Raw genomic sequence first — 9,963 nt, forward strand, 5'->3', positions numbered from 1 at the left:
CGAGAAACAAGTGAACGAGCTTATGGACAAGGGTCATATTCGAGAAGCATGAGTCCGTCTGCTGTTCCGGTTTTACTTGTACCAAAGAAAGATGGAAGTTGGCGCATGTGCGTGGATTGTCGAGCCATCAATAATATTACGGTTAAGTATCGCCACCCTATCCCTCGATTAGATGATATGCTTGCTGAATTGCATGGTTCTAGCATCTTTTCAAAAATTGATCTTAAAAGTGGTTATCATCAAATCCGGATGAAGGAAGGTGATGAATGGAAAACGGCTTTTAAAACGAAACAAGGATTGTATGAATGGTTAATTATGCCGTTTGGGTTAACAAATGCACCTAGCACTTTCATGAGATTGATGAATCATGTCCTTAGTAAGCATATTGGAGTATTTGTTGTTGTTTATTTTGATGACATCTTGGTTTATAGCAAAAACTTGGAAGATCATGTCATGCATCTTAAACTTGTTTTGGATTTGCTTCGAAAGGAAAAGCTATATGCGAACTTGAAGAAGTGCACCTTTTGCACGGATAATCTTGTTTTCCTAGGCTTTTTCGTAAGTGCAGAGGGAATCAAGGTCGATGAAGAAAAGGTCAAGGCGATTCAAGAATGGCCGAGCCCTAAGAATGTGAGCGAAATAAGGAGCTTTCACGGTTTAGCAGGATTTTACCGACGATTTGTCAAAGATTTCAGCACCATTGCCGCCCTGCTTACGGAAGTTATCAAGAAGGACGTTGGATTCAAGTGGGAAGATGCGCAAGAAAACGCCTTCCAAGCCTTGAAAGTGAAGCTCACTAATTCTCCCGTTTTAATTCTTCCTAATTTTATGAAAACTTTTGAGATTGAGTGTGATGCCTCCGGGATAGGTATTGGAGCTGTTTTGATGCAGGATCATAAGCCCAGAGCATACTTTAGCGAGAAGCTAGGAGGAGCGACACTCAACTATCCGACTTACGACAAGGAGCTTTACGCGTTGGTCCGAGCACTACAAATGTGGCAACACTATATGTGGCCGAAAGAGTTCGTCATTCATACCGACCACGAGTCTCTCAAGCACATAAAAAGGCCAAGGCAAAGTGTTGGGCCTTGGAACCACGGAATTGGCTTGGTAAAAGGCCTTGAAACTGTTTCTTAAGCCTCATTAAAATTCTTGTCAAGAAAACCCAATGGGACAAAACTTGACAAGGGAAAAAGAGTGCATAAGCAACACTAATCCTTTTACCGAACCTCTTGTGCGGTTACGGTGAAGCAAGAGGTGAGAAGATATGTGGAAAAACGTTCTCCTAAAACAACAAATGAAGGAGTTTCTGTGAAGAGCGTCAAGGTATCAGAGAAGAAAGAGAAGAAGAAACCTAACTTCAAACGTGTTTGGAGTGAGGACGATGAGGTTGCTCTTGTACAAGGGGTTATTGACTACAAAACCAACACTGGGTAAGTCCTTTTGATGATACAAATATGGTTCATCTTCTTCTAAAATCAAAATAGTTTTGACTTTAGTAAAAGTCAGCTAAAAAAAAAGCTCCGAAAGTTTAAGAAAAAATTTGAGAACAGCCTTGGTAAATCCTCTTAGATGATTTCCTTCAGTTACGTGCTTTATTTCCCTCATTTTCGTTAACGAAGATTTCTCCTTTTTGTAATTCAAAAGCAGACTGTCTTGCTCGATCTTCCAGGTCATTTGATTCAGAAGATATTTTTGTAAACGATTTCTCTCCTGATTGGGCATCCATTCATGGAGTATTATTTTAATTAATATGTGGTTGGAAAAAAAAATAGGAGAGAAGGAGAGAAGAGTATCTCAAAAGAGAGGTTTTGAGTACTCATAGAGAGAAATGAGAGACTGTTAAATACTCATGAGAAACTGTTAAATACTCATGAGAAACTCTTATGCCACATGTCCACTTGGTAATGGTTTAATTTTTCTTTTTGTATTTAAATTTAAATAAATGAGTTGAAAACTCTCATTTCAGAACCTCACCTATATGTGGGGTGCTCTAAGCCTTAAATTTGAGTTGATATTATCTTTCCAATGTAAATTATGTTTGAGTTGTTTTTTCATCTCTTTTTAGTATCTCTATCACACATTTTACTCATGCCCGGAATAGTGTTTACCTGAGGAGAGGAGGATTGCATCCAAAATTTGTAGGTTCCTAAACAGCAATGGGAAGTCTCATCTCTGCAAAATACTCTGAACCTCTTCATTCATCGAAGCTAGACAATAACCAAATCGTAACTTGTTCAAAGATTTATGTTTGTAAAATAAACGTACCTAGTAAAGCAAAATAAAAAGGAACAGTGGAGCATGATTGAAGCTACCGAAAAACGTAACAAAGGAGAAGACGCCTTACATAAGCATAACATAGAGGGCAGCCTTGCGCCATAGAAGATTCATGTCTTTTACTGTAGAGAGCACCCTAGCGCTTGAAATTCAGTTTACCCAAGATTTCCGTGAGTGGTACCAAAGAAGTTATTTTCATAGAAAATAAGAGAAAGATCTAGAACGTTTAGATAAGGTTGCTTCCAAAATCTGAATCAAAACCAAAAGCACGCTCCAATCAAGTTATAGTTTAGATAATGTTTACAGATGTAAACATAAGAAGATTAATCTTCAATACGAAATCCATAAGTTACTATTTAATATTCCCATAAATCCATGTGTAACCCAAACGTATAAAAAACGACGATTTGTGACATTTAACAAACCAACACTGCACATGGCAGAGAGGGCAATTCCTATCTGTGCTATTTACTAATGAAATGAACTGACACAGAAATAATTCAGGTCTTGCCTACATTATTCTTTTTTTGTAATCCTGGTTTGATGGTTTGCCCATAATTAACTTTTGTAACCAATTCATAGTTTGCAAAGGGTTCAAACCCCCATGGAAGAATAGTAATGATTGTTGAATTAAGAATTCACACATGAAAAGGGGGTCCCAATTTCTTTAGGATAAAGTTAGGTTTTCGCTCAATAGATCAAAGATCTAGAGTTTTTTGTATTGATTATTCGATGCCCTAGAAAAGAGGCATTTTCTCTATTTATACAAGAGATCTATGGTTACAATAAATGCTCGTATTCCCTAGATTTATAAAGAATATTCTCATAAATATTTGATTAGGGTTTATGAAACCCTAACGAGACAAAGTCGCCCATTTTCATTTTAGGAATGAACATAAATCTTCTTTAAATGCGAAACCGGGATTCCCCGATTCCGTTGGTCCGATTCGATTCATTATTGTTTTAGGCCGGTATGTCGTTGATGCTAATTCCTACACCAACATAAATCCATGTGTAACCCAAACGTATAAAAAACGACGATTTGTGACATTTAACAAACCAACACTGCACATGGCAGAGAGGGCAAATCCCATCTGTGCTATTTACTAATGAAATGAACTGACACCGAAATAATTCAGGTCTTGCCTACATTATTCTTTTTTTTTTAATCCTGGTTTGATGGTTTGCCCATAATTAACTTTTGTAACCAATTCATAGTTTGCAAAGGGTTCAAACCCCCATGGAAGAATAGTAATGATGCAAGTGTTCCAGTTTGATGTTGAATTCTAAGATACAATACAAAATCCTGAATATTGTTTTATGAATATCCAGAAACAAAGCACTGAGAGCCATTACCCATAAGTAACTGAAAAATTCATCTCTAAGTCGGGGCAATTCAAAACCACAAAATTTAAGCATGGATTTGTTGACTTGAGGTAATTGACATAGAAAATAAGTAATTGACATAGAAAATAAGAGAAGATGCATTAGCGTTTACCTCAGAAGAAGAGAACTGCATCCAAAAATTTGCAGGTTCTGAAAAAGTAAAGGAAAAGAATTCAGAAGCTACACAAAGGGAAACAAAGAAGAAGGGTTATCCGAGATAAGAATGTACACTTCCTATTAAACAAACCCAAACAGAGACCGAAGAAGATCTTACACTTGCATAGTTTCGAGATAGAGAGCATCCTCACATACAGTAATTGGAAGTTCTGCTTGTGGGAAATTTTGTAACCAGTTCATAGTTGACATATGATTCTATGTGCCATGGAAGAGATGGAAGTATAAATAAATCCCCGGAAAAAATTGTAGTGTTTCTTTTACTTGATGCGAGAAAATAAAGACATGCGTTAAACAAGATGAACAGCGATACTAAAACACCAAACCAAAACACAATTAAATACATCTCAAGTGTAGAGTTTCTTCTAACGTAATTGTTATCATTGATAACGTGAATGTTTAGGTCAACGTTTTTTGTAAGTATAAGAGAATCAAATGGAAGAGCTGCATAATTAGCTTAAGGTGGATTAGCAAATCTTATCCGTGCAATCTGATACGTATTTGTCTAAATAACAGAACACTACAAGTTGTTCACTTTATTATTGTTTTATCATTAACTGCAAACAGTGTCATTAAAACATCAATGCATACAATACGACTACACTGAAACATAACGAACCTCTCAATGAAAACGGTGAAGTTCCTTGGTGAATGAAACAGAAAATAAGAGATAGGACAATTGCATGGACGAGCTGCCTAAGGAAATTAAAGTGGAGCAGCAAATCCAATCTCTGAAATTGACTACTTATTTCTCCCAACAGCACATGGAAATAACTGATGTAACAAAGGAGAAGACTTACATAAGCATACGTCCGACATAGAGTGCAGCCTTGCGCCATAGAAGATTCATGTCTTTTACCGTAGAGAGCATCCTAGCGCTGCATTATTACTTGTGTTGGTTTAAATTGAAATTCAGTTTAGTAGGTAGTTTTGTCTACCTGTATGTTATAGAAACAGAAAGTGAGGCAGAGCTCAGTACCTTTCTGGAAGGAAATGTGAACAATATCAGGTCAACAAAGTGATGTAGAGACACGTATGAAACAAGATAAACAACAACACCAAAACATCTAGAATTTCTTTTAACTATGGTTGTTTTCATTGATAGTAGCCTAAACATTAAACGTATAAGCTAATAACCACATATGAAGTGAAGACAATTCACAAAATATGAAGTTAAAAAAGGATTTGTTGAGTTTACTTTTTTTTACACTTGGTGAATACAACATAATATGAGAGATAGGACAATTGCATGGACGAGCTGCATAAGAAAACTAAAGCAAACCCCTTATCTGAAATTTACTACGTATTTCTACCAAAAGCTCATGAAAAGGACTGACATGGAAAAATTCATGTTCTGATTTACTTGTTTTTATTGTAGAAAATCGAGATTAAGTGCGGTGTAGCAAAGAAACAATACCGTTTACCTTAGGTGAGGAGGATTGCATTCTAATTTTGGCGGTTTGAAACAGTTATAAGGAGTTGGCCTAGAATGAAAGCGTAGTTTGCAAAGGATTCTTTGTGCCATGGCAGAACTGCATATACAACAGAAATTAAGAGATAGTGATGATGAATTTCTAGTGAGATAGTGATGCAGGTAAATGAATGAAACAGAAAATAAGAGATAGTGTTGCAGGTGTGTGAACGAAACAGAAAATACGAGGTAGTGATGATGAATTTCTAGGATACAATTTCTTGAAAAAGAAACAGAGAAAACACAAGCTGAGAAGTAAGTCATGGAGTTAGTCAAAGAAATATCTGCGACTTACATGTATTCTCCACCAAGACTCCCCCCTCCATGCCCAAAGTAACGCCTTCAAACCTCGCTGGCACATTAAACGTTTCACGAGAAGAGGTATGTTTCCAAATTTTACAGGTTCTGAAACAGTAAACAAAGAACAAACAAGGAACAATGCAGTAGAAATTCACAGTCTAGGTCCCAAAACGTAACGAATGAGAAGACTTACATTTAATAAGAAAAGGCGAGCAGCAAGTCCCAGCTATGACATTCGTGTTAGTCCCTAAGACTCTGAAGGCCTTATTCCATTGAAGCTATAGGAAAACGAAATTTGCAAAGATAATAAGAGAAATATTTGGGAGTTGAACTGATCCCAACGATTGCTGGTAGTGATGCAGGTGTGTGATGCAAGTGTCCACTGTGATGAAGAATTTATAGGATAAAATTTCTTGAAAAAAAAACTGAGAAAACACAAGCTGAGAAGTAAGTCATGGAGTTAGTGAAACGTTATTCAAAGAAATATCTGCCACTTACATGAGTGAATCTAATCATATGTTTTCTCCACTAAGACTCCACCCTCCATGCCCAAATTAATGCCTTCAAACCTTGCTGGGACATGAGAGCATCCTTGCAATTCCACAAAGGAAAAGGCGAGCAGTAAACCTTTTACCATTGAAGCTAGAGAAAAATGTAACTAATGAGAAGACTTACATAAGCATACGTCCGAGATATTACAGAGGAAAAGGCGAGCAGTAAGTCCCAGCTATGACATTCGTGTTTGACCCTAAGACTCTGAAGGCCTTATTTCACAGAAGCTATTAAAAAAACGAAATTGTCATAGAGAACAAGAAAAATAGCAACGAACGTTTACACAAGTAGAATGGATCTGCTTCCAACCATTGCTGGTTCTAAACCATGGGGGTAGATAAATCCCAGAAAAATTAGTAAAAAAACATTATAAGTTTCAGGTTTTGAGGATGATTTTTTTGGTAGGGAAAAAATAAAAATAGAGTGAGTAGTGTAAAGTCAGCAAAATAAGCTGTATTATCATAAGTGTATGCTTTGGTATCATTCATCATTTTTTACTGAAAAAAATAAAGTGAAGAAAGTGTTGTAGAGACAAGCGTGAAACAAGGTGAACAACATCTAGAGTTTCTTTTAATGTAAATGTTTTCATTGGTAGTAGCTGTAACAATAAACCTATTTGCTAATAAACACATCTCAAGTGAAGACTTTTTTTTTTCCCTCATTTCTAGATTAATTGCAGAGCAAAGAAGGCATAGCGTTTACCTTAGGTTAAGAGGATTGCATCGTTAATTTGGCTGTTTTGAAACAGTAATGGGCTGTCGGCCTAGAATGAATTTATAGTTATGCAGTGACATTGCATAAACTAATAATAGGCTAGCAGCATGTCCTAGCTCTGCAATTTACAATCGGATCAGTTTACAAAGCGATGACCTTTTCTCCACTAAGACTCCAGCCTCCATGCCTTCCTACGACCTTCAAACCTGGATAACGTAACGAATGAGAAGACTTACATAAGCATACGTCCGAGATATTACGTAAAATGTATATTTTCAATTTTTCATAGATAAGTAGAGTGGAACTGCTTCGAACAATGGAACCAGTCGTGAAGATAAATCCCAAAATTATTGGGTAATTAGTTTTGATAGATTGCAGAGTAGAGACGTGCCAAGTGTAGCAAATTGCAGTCCAGTTGGTCCTTAAAATTCTGAGAATCCCTAATCCACCGAAGCTACACAAAAACGTAATAGGAAGGAGAAGACTTACCAAGGAGCATACTTCGTAGAGAGCAATTCTAAGAAGAACGAAGAGAGCGTTTTTCTATTTTTATTGCTATACCCTTGCGCCAGCGATTCCCAGACTGAGACCGAAGAAGAGCATCGTTGAGAATTCCACGAAGAATGAAGAAAGCGTGGTTTTTCTTTTATTGGTGTATATGTTCTTAGAGATTGACATAAATTGTAAATAATTGAAATTACAAGGTTAAGTTTTTAATTGTATTCCAGCGTTCTTTTATCCCCCTTGCCTCCCCTTTGCCTACGTCCCCAAATTGAGTCCAAAAAAGGATTTGCAAAACTTGAAAACGCGATAACTTTCGGTAGAGTAGTCCGTTTTGGACGAATTTTTTTTTCATCTCTTTCATTTTGCGAGGGTGATGGCGTGGCCGGGTCGCTAAGCGGCCCGGTCTTTTCTTTTTGGTCAATCGAGCTTTTGTTTGTTTTATTTTGAAGATTGCATACTTTAAACAGAGATTTCATGCTCTAACTTTTGATGAATTTGTGATTTGAATACATGAATATGCTTGTGTTAATCTCTAGTTTCATGTCATATAATCAGATTTTAAAACACACAAGTTTTTGTGAGACGAGATGAAAAGTTTTCAAAGTTAGTTTCGATGACATTGTACAATATAATGTGTAGCTTGATGGCTATTTTTACTTTGTTTTAGAATAAGCAACCCGAGTTCAATTCCTCCTTTTGTGTACAATATTAATATATGCCTGAATAAGCAAATAGTGTTTTATATATTACTACAACTCGGCACTGTTTATGGAAAGTGTACATATTTTTCCTTATATTAACCGAGTTCATTCCTCTTTTGAAATGGTGTTCCAATGTCTAACGCTCATTAATTCTATGAGGGATATCTATATGTATTCATGCTGATGTGGTTTGGTTTGGTGTTTCAATTCCTCTCTAATGGTTATTGTAATGTGTTTACAGTAAGCACAAGCCACATATTATGCCACATGCTTTTACTTCATACTTTTCGTAACAAATTAAATGAAAATTGTCCAACGTTCATTCATTTTCGTTTTTCTCGGACTTCCGCGTACTGATCGGATTTTTTCTCGATCAGTTTTCGTTTTTTCTCGGACTTCCGCGTAGCTTTTGTCGGCTTCATGGATTTCCATTTTTATCCCCCTGAACAATTAGTCCACTTAACATAAGCTTTTGTCGGTTTTCGTTTTTCTCGAACTTCCGCTTACTGATTGGACATTTTCTCGATCATCGTCGATCAGTTTTCGTTTTTCTCGGACTTTCACGTACTGATCCGACATATTCTCGACCAGTTTTCGTTTCTCTCGGACTTTCACGTACTGATCGGACATTTTCTCGATCATCGTCGATCAGTTTTCGTTTTTCTCGATCTTTCACGTACTGATCGGACATTTTCTCGATCAGTTTTCGTGTTTCTCGATCATTCTCGTACTGATCCGACATTTTCTCGATCATCGTCGATCAGTTTTCGTTTTTCTCGATCTTTCACGTACTGATCGGACATTTTCTCGATCATCGTCGACCAGTTTTCGTTTTTCGTTTTTCTCGTCCGGATATGTTTTTCTCTCGATCATCGTCGATAAGTTTTTGTTTTCTACCGGTTTCAATTTTTTCGGATTTTCTCATTCGGCTGGGATTTTTCCCGATCATTGGAACTCCCGGTTTCGATTTTCTCGATGATCACTGTCAGATTCGATATTTCTCGACTGTTAGCTCCGTACTTTCGATATTTCTCGATCTTGTATTTCCGGTTTCGATAATTCTCGATCTTTAGCTTCCGGATAAGTTATTCTCACCATCCCGAGCCGGTGCTACCGAGTAAGTTTTGCAAGAATATAAGGACGTGTTTCCAGAAGATAATCCCATAGGTTTACCACCCATCCGAGGGATCGAGCATCAAATTGATTTCGTCCCGGGAGCCGCCCTACCAAACCGACCAGCTTATCGCACCAACCCGACCGAGACAAAAGAACTCGAGAAACAAGTGAACGAGCTTATGGACAAGGGTCATATTCGAGAAGCATGAGTCCGTCTGCTGTTCCGGTTTTACTTGTACCAAAGAAAGATGGAAGTTGGCGCATGTGCGTGGATTGTCGAGCCATCAATAATATTACGGTTAAGTATCGCCACCCTATCCCTCGATTAGATGATATGCTTGCTGAATTGCATGGTTCTAGCATCTTTTCAAAAATTGATAATAAAAGTGGTTATCATCAAATCCGGATGAAGGAAGGTGATGAATGGAAAACGGATTTTAAAACGAAACAAGGATTGTATGAATGGTTAGTTATGCCGTTTGGGTTAACAAATGCACCTAGCACTTTCATGAGATTGATGAATCATGTCTTTAGGAAGCATATTAGAGTTTTTGTTGTTGTTTATTTTGATGACATCTTGGTTTATAGCAAAAACTTGGAAGATCATGTCATGCATCTTAAACTTGTTTTGGATGTGCTTCGAAAGGAAAACTTATATGCGAAGTTGAAGAAGTGCACCTTTTGCACGGATAATCTTGTTTTCCTAGGCTTTTTCGTAAGTGCAGAGGGAATCAAGGTCGATGAAGAAAAGGTCAAGGCGATTCAAGA

At 37.1% G+C, this 9,963-nt stretch overlaps 1 long non-coding RNA gene and 1 pseudogene across 2 annotated transcripts; one reads left to right on the forward strand and one right to left on the reverse strand.

Moving 5' to 3' along the window:
* The window catches only part of LOC111829017, a 3,312-nt pseudogene extending 1,875 nt beyond the window's left edge, over positions 1–1,437 (forward strand).
* Positions 1,438–3,183: 1,746 nt separating this feature from the next.
* On the reverse strand, positions 3,184–7,463 carry LOC111829010. Of its 2 annotated transcripts, XR_002832611.1 has the most exons (7): positions 7,364–7,463; positions 6,863–7,080; positions 6,284–6,387; positions 5,262–5,369; positions 4,638–4,775; positions 3,776–3,813; positions 3,184–3,269 (listed from the first exon to the last, which is right to left on the reverse strand). It is a non-coding gene; the product is annotated as an uncharacterized LOC111829010 (long non-coding RNA). The 2 variants fall into 2 exon arrangements; XR_002832610.1 differs by lacking the exons at positions 6,284–6,387; positions 6,863–7,080; positions 7,364–7,463 and adding an exon at positions 5,604–5,711 and having other exon boundaries at positions 3,200–3,269.
* Between the last annotated feature and the right edge of the window lie 2,500 nt (positions 7,464–9,963).

Source organism: Capsella rubella, unplaced genomic scaffold (genome assembly GCF_000375325.1).
Source record: "Capsella rubella cultivar Monte Gargano unplaced genomic scaffold, Caprub1_0 scaffold_26, whole genome shotgun sequence".
NCBI classification, from domain to species: domain Eukaryota; kingdom Viridiplantae; phylum Streptophyta; class Magnoliopsida; order Brassicales; family Brassicaceae; genus Capsella; species Capsella rubella.